This window comes from Gracilinanus agilis, chromosome 5, assembly GCF_016433145.1.
Source record: "Gracilinanus agilis isolate LMUSP501 chromosome 5, AgileGrace, whole genome shotgun sequence".
Lineage (NCBI taxonomy): Eukaryota > Metazoa > Chordata > Mammalia > Didelphimorphia > Didelphidae > Gracilinanus > Gracilinanus agilis.
The window spans coordinates 225,803,018-225,814,924 of record NC_058134.1 but is presented as its reverse complement, the minus strand read 5'-3'; the positions used below and the strand labels follow the sequence as shown (position 1 = coordinate 225,814,924).

The 11,907-nt window shown below is 42.2% G+C and overlaps 1 protein-coding gene across 1 annotated transcript in view; it reads left to right on the top strand.

The window, feature by feature from the left end:
* Positions 1–281: 281 nt before the first annotated feature.
* The window catches only part of TXNRD1 (thioredoxin reductase 1), a 115,167-nt gene continuing 103,541 nt past the window's right edge, over positions 282–11,907 (top strand). Inside the window, exon 1 of the mRNA XM_044679142.1 lies at positions 282–356. The gene's annotated coding sequence lies outside the window, so the exon portion shown is untranslated. The remainder of the gene's footprint in view (positions 357–11,907) is intronic.

Sequence of the window (11,907 nt, the reverse complement as noted above, 5' to 3'; positions counted from 1 at the left end):
TCTGGGGGTTTTATTGGGGGCGGGGGTTAAGGCAGCCTTTGGCCCAAAGGTCGAAATTCTCGCTTCCTTGGAGCCTGAGTCACAGGTCGCCGGTAGCCCCGGGCAGCGGTGTCTTTTCAGACCTTGGGTAAAGTTACAGGAAGGTCACTCCCCGGGGTAGGAAGAAGTCACGGCAGCCCCAAGCCCCTCCCCCTGGTGATTGGCACTCCCAGGCTGCAGCTGGCTTCTTAAAAGAAGGAGCTCCCTAAGGTGGTGAGCTAGAGCATGGTCAGAGCCTTCTAGGAGCGGACCTGGAATTAACCTCATCTGGAAACCACCCTCTTGCCTCAGACCTGGGAGCAGATGAACAGCTGAAGGTAGGAGCAGGAGATGAGCTCCCCGGCCATCCCAAAGCAGCCCAGCCCTGCTCCCCGCTTTTCCAATTTCCTTCTGAAAACAAAGCTTCCTCTTAGCCATAGACGGAGCAGGTTTTGTTGGTGCTTGTCTTGAATTTGGAGCAAAAAATGTGTGCCTTCAAACTATGTCAGATGCCTGGGCTGCTGGCTTCTTTTCCTCTTATGAAATGGGGATGTAGGAAGGTTTTCTTTCTTTCTAAAAACAAGTTAAATTCGTCCCCCCTTCCCTCCACCCCACCATGACTTGCTGCTCAATATTAGGAATTCTTTTGCTTCAAAAATGTGAACATTCAGTTTAATTCAGCAAATACATATATATATGAAAATATATATATTTTAAAATGTTATTTTATTTCCGCAAATATTTTAAGAAGGGTGGGTGGGGTAAAGAAAGCACTAGAAGTGAAAGTCAGGAAATATGAATTTGTTTATCCAGTTATATACTCGGTGGTCCAGAACTAGTTTGTTAAAAGCAGTCAAAGCATAGTTAGTTTTCTTTTTTTTTTTAAATTATGTTACAAATACATGCAAAAAAATGATGGAGGTAGATAAATGAAAAATTAGGTTAAAAAATAATTGAAGATGTGAAAAATACTAAGGCCCTAGGTTGGGGGAGGGACCAGCCTCTCTGAACTCTGAGGCTTGTGATGGGGGAAAACTGCTAAGCTCTTAGAAGAAATCAGTTTCCCATCAGGCCCCTCGGTAGCCCGGAGCCTGTCGGGAGGGAGCTGGCGGTTGTGGAAGAGGAAGAAATCTTCTCCGTGGGGGCCTGGCAGATCCGAATCCTCCCTGCTCCAGAGAGACAGGTGAGTCGAGCAGGCAGACGGACCCAGGGCCCACGGAAGAGATGCTGCTGTTCTGGGAGGCCAGAGGAGGAGCAGGGGGGGATCTGCTAGGAAGGTCAGCCTCCAGGCTTTTCCCGCCTCCTCTGGCCAGGACTCCGCACCCCTCCCCCATTTCTGGATTTAAAGAAGAAACTCCTGTTTCTCTGCATCGCCTTGTAGCATCTGGTCGAGGGAGCGAGGGAGTAAGGGAGGGTGTGTGTGTGTCTAGCTATTAGTGTCTGTTCATTCAGGGCTCCTGGTCTTGACCAAACCTTTACCTCTGTGGCCCCACACCCGGAGGAGCTTTAACTACAAAATTCACCCTTCTTCTCTTTGTGTGAGGGAAGGAAGACTCCTTTGTGAAACATCCCAGCTGCCGGGTCTGGCCATGTGCAGCCCAAGCCTGAGTTTGGGGGAAAAAAAGGAGAATAGGCTACTCCCTCCCCTCCTCCCCCCCAATAAATTAAAAGGCACACAGTTACTTTTTTTGAGAGAACCAAAGCAAATGAATGTGGCTAGAACTCTGAGGCCACCAGCAGGTGGGTTAGGAAAGGGTTAAGGCAAACATGGTGACCTGGCTCCGTTTATGGAAAAACCTGGCTTTGGAGTCAGGGGATCATGTTCAAAATACAACTCCAATAAATGACCATCTATGACCTGTGACTAGTTACTCCACTTTTCCGGACCTCAGCTTCCTATAGAATCTGTAAAAGGAGAGGATTGGACCCGACCAGCAGGTTTGACATGGATTCTGTTTTCAGAAAAACGATTTTTTTTGATATTCAGAAAAAAGATGTTTAGAATTACAAATGAGACTAATTATTGGATTATGGTCAACTATCCATCATCTCCCTTCTTCCCTCCCTCCCTCCCCCTCTCTCTCTGTCTCCTCTGTCTCCTCATGGACCTCAAGTTAGATGAACTCCTGAGCCCTTCCCCATTCTGTCCTGAATCCTACAGGAAAGGATCAGAAAGACTTTTACCAACCCCAGGAATCACAGGTATAACATGGGACAAGGAGGAAGGGAGCCTGGTATGTTGAAAAGTATACTGGCCCAGTAATCTCAGTCAGAGAACTTAAATTCAAATCCTACCTCTATCAAATCTGGCCTCAGACACTTCCTAGTTGTGTGACCCTGGGCAAGTCACTTAACTGTTTGCCTAGCCCTTTCTCTTCTGTTTTAGAGTTGTTACTAAGCGAAAGCAAGATTAAAAATAAAAATCCCACTTTCAATGCTTACTGCTTGTGTAGTCTTAGACAAGTCTCTTAACTTCTCTGAGCCTCAGTTTCTTCATCTGTAAAATGGACTTGGATTAGATGATCTGAGGCACCTTCCTGCCCTAAGTCTGTGAGTTTATGAACTGAATTTACAACCCAAGAGAATGGAACTTCGGGAGGGCAGGGGCTGCTTCTTTCCTGTGCTTGTATGCTATTGGATATTCAGCATCTAGTAAGTGAGGCCTCTCTTTGTGTTCTGGACTTAGCAGCCCACCCCATGTATTGTAAAGGCATTGCTTGCTGTCTGACTGACTGTATAATGATTATTATTGGTTGAAATTGTTGAACTGATCTTTTCCTCCTGAACCCTCACAGCAAACATTCTGTAACTGTCTAAAATGTCTATGTCTTCTCTATGAATACTGTTTGTAGAATTGCTTTTTGATTTGTTTTTTAAAACTCTTGCATTTTGCCTTAATATCAATTTCTTTTTTTTTTTAAACCCTTACCTTCCAGCCTATAATCAATAGCATGAATTGGTTCTAAAGCAGAGGAGAGGTAAGGGCTGGGGACTGAGGGTTAAAGTGACTTATCCAGGGTCACACAGCTAGGAAGCATCTGAGGCTGGTTTTGAACCCAGAACCTCCTTCTTCTAGGCCTGACTATCCACCCAAGCCTAGCTGCTAGGTGGTTTTTTTGTACCTTAGTTTCCTGATCTTGTTAAATAAGGACCCTTCCATTGCACAAAACTAAATGTTCATAGAATGAATGGATTTTTATTTCCCTTTTGAGGCAGGAGAAGGTCATAGACAAGTGTTGGATCTTGTGTCTGGAAGGCCTAGATCTGAATCCTGCCTCGGGCAAGTCATTTAATTTCTGGACCTCACTTTTCTATTAAAAGGAGAAGGTAGACTCTTAGGACTCTCCAGATTTATGATCCTCTGATTCTCCCCAGCTCGATCATAAACGTATATGAAGCCAGTATGTGCTTTTGATCTGCACAAAATTCTATTCATCTCTTGTTTTATTCAGAGCATCAATGAAAAGTCACACTGACTTAAGAGCATGGGAACCCAGGTTATTTGTGCTGTTTAAACTCCTGAGGCTCATAGATCATAAAATTTAGAACTGGAAGAAGGAGTTAGAGATACATCACCAGGTTCAACCCCCCTCATTTTGCAGGTCTGGAAGCTGGAGACACAGGTGAAGTGATGGGGCCCCAAATCACCCACAAAGTAGCCTAGTAAGAATCTGAACCCAAGCCCTCTGGCCCTCGATCTAGAGATGTTTCTAGTATAACTTGTTCTCCCTTAGCCCAGTGCCTTGGCATAGAGTAAATGCTAGTTGACTAACTCTCCACTAATTCATTAAATCCCAGTGAAAAGACTTTTCCTCCCAGCTCCTTGTAGTTTTTGCTTTTGTTGTCTTTAAATAAAAACAGTAAATTTAAAAAGGAGCTGCCCCTTTCAAAGTCAAAAGTTTGAATTGCCTCCGAAAGCATCAAAGGAGAAATAAGATTGGGAAGATTAAGGGAGATGTGGCCTCTGGCTTCCCAGGCTACTTTTGGCTGGGGAAGTAAGTGATAGTTCAGAAAATCTTTTTTAGGAAAAGTGGCCTTAAAGAAAGTAAGATGGGAATAAGGATAAGCCGCGATTTCACTGATAGAAGGAACCTTTTTTTTTTTTTTTTTTTTTTTTTTTTTTTTTTTTTTTTTACTAATGTAAGTTGTTATCTTCTTTACATTTTATATTCTCAGAGTGACTGCAATTTAAGAGTCAAAAGCAAGATTTCCAATATAGGCCTTCTAGGTTCTGAGGGCCCCCACTGCCTTTCCATTAAAAAGTATTTAAAGTAATGTAGATTGCTAATTGGATTGGTCAGAGTATAATGGAAAATTTAAGGTATAACAGGTGACACAGTAGATAGAGTGCTGATCCTGGGGTCAGGACGCCTTGAATTAAAATACGGCCTCAGACACTACTTGTGTGACCCCGAGCAATTCACTTCACCTTTTTTGCCTCCGTTTCCTCATCTGTAAAATAAGCCAGAAAAGGAAATGGCAAACTGCTCCAGTATCTGCCAAGAAAACCACAAAGGGTGTCACAAGAGTCAGACCCTGAACTGAACAACAACAAAGACACAGAAGCTGTAACTTCAAGAGGGGACAGTTATATTATATCATCAAAGTTCAGTCAGTCATTATGTTTTTATTAAATGCCTACTATGTGCCAGGCACTGGGCAAAAAGCTAAGGATACAAAAGGAGGCAAAAGACACACCCTCACCCTCAAAGGGTTTACAAGACAGCCTGCAAACAAATCTATACAAAGTAAGCTCTATACAGAGTAAAAAGGAAATAATTAAAAGAGGGAAGGCATTAGAATTAAGAAGGGCTGGGGAAGGTGTCTTAAAGAAGGTGGGATTTTTGTTGGGACTAAAGGAAGCCAGGAAGGTCAGCAGTCAGAGGAGAGTGTTTAGTGTCACCGGATTGAAGAGTTTATATGTCAGGGACTGAGTATCCAAACATGCATATTGCTAGAAGTGTTTCTGAAAATGATTGGTTTGCCAATCATTTTTGACATCCATGTTTTCTATTCAGTGGGGGCTTTTGATTAAAGAAAAATCGCCTTTGGATCCATAATTTTGCAGAAATTGGCAACCCAGGTGCCATGTTCCTAGGAAAAGATCATGACTATCCTCATTATGTTACCAGTTTACATACTGGTCCACCTCGGTTGAGGGTGTTTCTTTCTCCTTCCCTTCCCCCCACCAACAATTATTTATTCAACCTTCAATACACCTAGATAGGTACGAGAACTCACCAAGATAACGTCCATTGTCTGTCTTTGTGGGATGAAATTTCTATACTAAATGAAGACACTTTGAAACTTAAAAGATGAAAAAAAGGAGAAAAGTCATAGATCTGAGAACCAGGATCCAGTGCTTGTCTCTTCCATTTATTAGACCACCACTTCACTTGTATGGGCCTCAGTTTCCTCATCTGTAAAATGAGCAGACTCTCTCCTCCAGCTCCTAAACTATCATCATACTTGGCAGATTCCCAAATCTGAGGGCCTTTAAGGCTCAGTTCCAGAGTGACCTCCTCCTTCCATTCCCCTCCTCCAGCTATACTGTATTGATCCATCTCTGTTGTTGTTCAGGCACGTTTGACTCTTTGTGACCCTATTTGGAGTTTTCTTGGCAAAGATACTAGAATGGTTGGCCCTTGTGCAACTTAAATCACTTAAATCCTCGCTTAAGTCCAATTTCATGAACCAATATTAAGAGAGGTGAGGCCATTGGCCCTCTTTGAAATGAAGACCCAACTACAGCAGCACTGTGGTTTCCGCCTGTCCCTGAATGCTGGTTTGGATGATTATCCTTTACCTTTTCCTCTCTAGCACAATACTTTGCACATAATGTCTTGAGATGGGAGGCACCTCTGAGGCCATCTAGTCCAACCCCTTCATTTCACAGAGAAGAAAAGTGGGACCCACTTAGGCAAAGTGACTTTGCCAGGGTCCCACTGCTAGAAATTGGCAGAGAGAGAGGAAGCAAATCCAGGTGCCCTCTCCGTTGTACTACCTGGCCTTGCTCCTTACTGTAGGGTAGGTGAGGATGCCCAGATTACAAAATAGCCTCTTGTTCTTTTTTAAAAAGTCATCTTAATCTTTTCATCTTGAATGGGAAGGTCCTTGTTCTCTTTTGTTCCTTTTTTTTTTCCCTGTCAATTAAGATGCCTATTGATGGTGAGATAAAAAACGCGGCAGTAGGCGTTTCTGGTTGGGGTGATGGAGCCAGAGAGGGATTACAGGATTCTCAGGAATGGCAGTTCATTCTTGAAATGATCAGCGGCCACATGGCCCATTAGTAAACCTGACGCCGGATTCTTGTGGCCCACTAGCTTCTGTGATCCAAGATTCCAAGAGTCAGGTTTAAAAAATGGTGGTGGTTGGGACTCCATTTCCTGCTTTTTATTCACTCCTGAGTCATGGTTCTTTAGGTACTTGTGTGTCTAGGAGTAAGATTCAGCCCAGTAATGTAGTGGGAAGAACCTTGGATTTGGAGTTAGAGAACCAAGAAAGACAGTGTGGGATAGGGAAAACAGTATTGACCTTTGCCTTGGTGGAATAGTGGATTGAGCTCTGAACTTAGAACCAGGAAGGACCCAGGTTTGAAGCCTGCCTCACACACTTATCTCGTGGTGATCCAAGACAAGCTACCTCTCTTGGCCTCGGTTTCCCCATCTATAAAATGGGGGTGATGATAATAGTATCCTACCTGAGATGATTGTCGTGAAGACCAAATGAGAAAATATGTGCAAAACATTTTCCATATCTGTGTTGTGAGAATTTCTAGTGTCCTTGCTAGCAGGATAAGGCAGCAAAGGGCACAGAAAGACAGACAGGTATACTGCAATTTATTGTGAGACCTCATATCAGTAGATACTAGACATAAGAAGATCTCTCTCTCTCTGTCTCTCTCTTTCTCTCCCTCCCTCTCCCTTCCTCCCTCTCCTCCCTCTCTGTTTCTCTCTTTTTAACCCTCTTTAATCCTCAAAGCAGTTTTGATCAGAACCAACAGAACACATAGGCATGGAAAGGAACTCTTTACACAAAAAGAAGATGCTTATTAGAGAGAAGAGAGCCTCCTTATTAGCCATGGCCATTTATATTCAAGACAATAGTACTTTCTATGAATCAATAAGCATTTTTATTAATACCTACTGTGTATTTAATTGGGCAGCTGAACGGTACAATGGATAAAGTGCTGGGCTTGGAGTTAGGAAATCTCATCTTCCAGAGTTCATATCTAGGCTCTGACACGTACTAGCTGGGTGATCCTGGGCAAGTCACTTCACCCTGTTTGCCTCAGTGTCCTCATCTGAAAAATAAACTGGAGAAGGAAATGGCAAGCCATTCCAGTATCTTGGCCAAAAATATCCCCAAATGGGGTCATGAAGAGTGGGAAGTGTCTAATTGACCAAACAACAAAAATTGGATTGTAAGTTCCTTGAGGGCAGGGACTATCTTTTTTTTATTTGTATCTCCAGTGCTTAGCTCAGTGCCTGACATTGTAGATTGGGCCTTAGAAATGTTTCTTTATTAAATATTCGCTGACTAAAGGCCCTTGCAACTCTAAACCCGGGATCCCAGTTCTTTCACACTTACTGTCTTTACCATCTTGGACAAATGACTTTGACCACTCTGGGTCTGATCCTTCATCTAGAGAAATTTGAAAGATCTTTAAGAAGCCTTGGGGCTCTCAAGCTAGAATCCTACGATCTTCTCTGCATGGCATTGGTGTTTACTTGGCTCAGTTCCTGGCATCCAGTAAGCACTTAATAAATGTTTATTGAGGGGCCACTAGGTGCCTCAGTGTATGATAGAATATCAGGCTGGGAGTTGGGAAGACCTGGGTTCCTTTCTGGCCCTAAACATTTCCTAGCTGTCATTTAACCCTGTTTGCCTAGACTTTGACTTTTGGTCTTAGAGTTGTTACTAGGACAGAAAGGAAGCTTTAAAAAAAAGTTTTATTAATTGATGGCACTGCAGGGGAGAAGAAAAGACATTGATTAACCAATCCGCCAGCTTTGCATGAAAGATGAAAAGCTGTTTTACCCTCCTAAACAGGCAGCTCAGATAAGCAAATCCCAGTCTGAGGAGGGAGGATGGAGAAGACTTTGTGGAGGGTGTAGCCCCTGAGCTGAGTGTCCGTCCCAGTGGATTAAGGATTGGAAGCAGTGCTAAGGAGGATGTGGAACTGTGAGCTTAACTTTGCTTTGGGTCTCACTCACATGTGGCCAGGGGAAAACCAAAGCCTCTGAATCCTAATTCCATAACGCTTTCAGGTTTGCCTACTGCTTTCCTCCTAGGTTATATTTAAGCTAAGTACTGGAATTGTGTTAACCATTTCATTGGTGAGGACCCTGAGGCCCTGAAAGGTCACATGACTCTCCAGGGTTCCCTACCCTAGGTCTGAAGCCAGATTTGAAACTGCATCCCTTGATTGCAACACCCCGTGTCTACCTAGGTGATGTTGGAAAGCCTCCCAGCCAGAACTGGCACTCCTCTTGTTTGTTTTTGAGGAAAGGGTTGAGGAGGGCACTATTGGCATTCTCCCCATCCCTCCTTGATTCCAAGGGGACTTTTCCCCCTTCTTTTTTGGATTACCTCCACAATAACTTGCTGCTTCCTTAGGGAATATCATAGACAGGAACAGAAAACATGGGCTAGAGAGGGCAGAATTCAGGTATAGAATCAAAACTTGTCCCTACTGGTTTGGCAGCTTTGAGCTAGTTGAGTAGGCAGCTGGTCTCCTGAGAATCCCCCATAAAATGGGATTACTAATACTTCATAAGTAGGTAGCCAGAATTAATTGATTTCCTAAGGAGCTTTGAGATCTTTAGATGAAAGACTCTGTTTAGAGTAAATTAATATTATTCCTGGCTTGTATTTTGTAAGCTGGGGAAAATATATGCCATGGGGCAAGAATGTTGGCTTATCTTTCCCAAACTTTTCTGATGTCAAGTTTGTTGGATCCAGGCAGCTTCTTGGAAGTTTGAGGGGTTCAGATCTTATCTCTGATGCTACCTGTGTGACCCTGAGCAAGTCATCTCACTTCTGTCTGCCTCAGTTTCTACATCTGTAAAATAGGGATAATAAGAGCACCTACCTCCTAGGTTGTTGTGAAGCTCAAATGAGATAATAATTGTAAAACACCTAGCACAGTGCTTGGTACATAGTAAACACACTCAATGTTAGCTAATTATTATTATTACTTGCCCTTATCAATAGGCAGTTATTTATGTCAGACACTGGATTGTTGTTGTTCATTTGAGTCCAATTCTTCTTTGTGATCCCGTTTGGGTTTTCTTGGCAGAGATACTGGAGTGGTCAGCCATTTCCTTCTCTAGCTTATTTGACAGATGAGAAAACTGAGGCAAACAGGGTTAAGTGACTTGCCCAGGGTCACACAGCTAGGAAATGTCCACTGAGCCACTTGGCTGCCCCATTAGGCCTTTTTATAGAGATTAAACTCTCAGATCTACCCCCTCTTACCCTTCTATTTTTTTTCCCTAAATGTCACTAGCTATGGAGGCTGGCATGGCTACATTTTCCTTGAGATTTGAGCATGAAATCAATTGTCAATCACTCATTAAGTACCTAGGCTATGGACTAAGCATATTATTATTACAGTAGACATTCCTCCCACACTCCATGTGCTTAATGGAAATGTAATAATAAATTTAGAACTAGGAGTAGCCAAAGCCATATCACCTATAGAGGAGTTGGAGGGGAGGGGAAATAGATCATTGGATTCCTTGGCCTCTGAGCACCTTCTTAAATCGAATTATTTATGAATGATTAACCTTGTTTTAGAATTCACCTGACCTGTTGAAATAGAATGCTGGGATGGAACAGAAGAAGATGATACATTCTTGAAGGACTTTTTTCCTTTTTTGGTTAATTTGGTTATTTTCCAATTGAAATTAACAGCTTGTATGCATGTCTGTCTCCGTTCCACCTCCCCACCCCCATATAAGCTCCTTGAGGGCAGAGATTTCCCCCCCTTTTTTTGGCTAAAGCCCTAGCATGATTGCTGCCGAATAGGTATTTCCATATATGTACATACTTGTTGAGCTTGTGAATATACTAAGACCTTTCTTATTTATATTTGGATCATAGAGTTGTTTTCTTGCCATAGATAGTCTAAAAATTAAATGAATAATTTCTTGGCCAAGTAATAGCCGTGTAACTTAATATAAGGATAAATTTTAGCCAGTGAGGTTGAATTTTTGTTTTGAGAATTCTTTTTAGAATTAAATAGCCACATTGAAAAAACAAAAACAACCCTTTACGTTCCATCTTAGAATCAATACTTAGAATCAATATTGGTTCCAAGGTAGAAGAGTGGTAAGGGCTAAGCAATGGAAGTTAAGTGACTTGTACAGAGTCACACAGCTAGGAAGTGCCAGAGGCCAGATTTGAACCCAGGACCTCCCATCTTTAGGCCTAGCACTCCATCTGCTGAGCTATCTAGCTTCCCCAGCTCCTCCCCACTCCCCCAATAGCCTCCATTTAGAGAATGGTTTTATAGTTTCAAAGTCATTTTCCTGTTATCTTATTTTGTTCCCCAGAAGAGCCCAGGGAGGTAGGCAGAGTATTATTAAGCAGGGTAAATATTAACTTTCCCACTGTGGAGCCACTGTGGGTGTGGGAACAGGTATTCCCCAAAGAACACTGCTGTTACATAGCTCAACCATGCCTTAGGTTAAAAAGAGTTTCCTTGGGCTAACCTGGGAATCTATTATAATTTGCTATATTGTTTCTATGGGAAAATGTGTTCTGATCATAACTTCCTTATGGGGTTACTCTGTGTCTCTGCCCTCCAAGAGCTTACAGTGGAGTTGGAATTGCTGCTCATACTTTTTGGGGAAAATGACCACGAGGTTTTTTGGGCAGAATGCAAAAGAGAGTAAAGAGTTCTGTAGCAATATTACTGCAACAGATCACAAGAGAACATTTTAAGATAACAAAATGAGCATTTGATTTTCCTTACGATTAAGAAAAATGTTTGCAATGGATATTGTTATTAAAGCTTCTGAAACAAATTTTACATTCTGTTAAAGCTTCAACTGCTAGCATGGTTCCTTGCCTATAGTCTGGTGTAATAGAGTGCTGAACTTGGGGGCAGAAAGTCTTGAATTCAAATCTCACCCCTTTGAAGCCAATAGTTGGATGATCCTGAGGAAGTTACGTCATGTCTCTCTGATGGCCACCATTGTCAGGCTTTTATAATATAGTTGGCCCATATAACTCTCCTAGGCTATATATAGTATTACAGTCATTGCTAAAAATTTCGAGTCATACAAATATCTGAAAGCTTACAATAAAAATGATGATAATAATGATGACAAATATTTAGTGCTTTTAAAGTTTACAAAAGGGTTTATATACAAGATCTCTGAGCCTCATCATCACTTTTAAAACCACAGGTATTATATGTATTATACACATTTTACAGATGAGGAATGAGGTTTCAGAAAGGTAGTGACTTAATTAATGATGGAATCCTATGTCTAGAGCTGTAAGGCACCTTAGAGACTATCTAATCTAACCCCTTCATTTTACAGATGAGAAAATTGAGGCCCAGAGGAGTAAGTTGCAGAGGTGCATCAGGACTTTTATCTTTAAATCTAGCCCTCTTTTCCATGGCACCATGCTATTAACTGATAAATATCAGTTGTTTTTCTGGCTGTTATCCTAGATTCAAAAATTATTAGAACTAGAAGAGACCTTTTAGAGATCATTTCTAGATGGTTCTAGAGAACCAGACCAGTGGTTCACAAAGGGTGCTCCAAGGACTGCTGAGGGTCTCCAAGACCCTGACTGGGTGGGTGGGTGGGGGTCTTCAAGTTAAAAATTTTCAAAATCTTGCTTTCTTTCTCTTTCTCTTTCTCTTTCTCT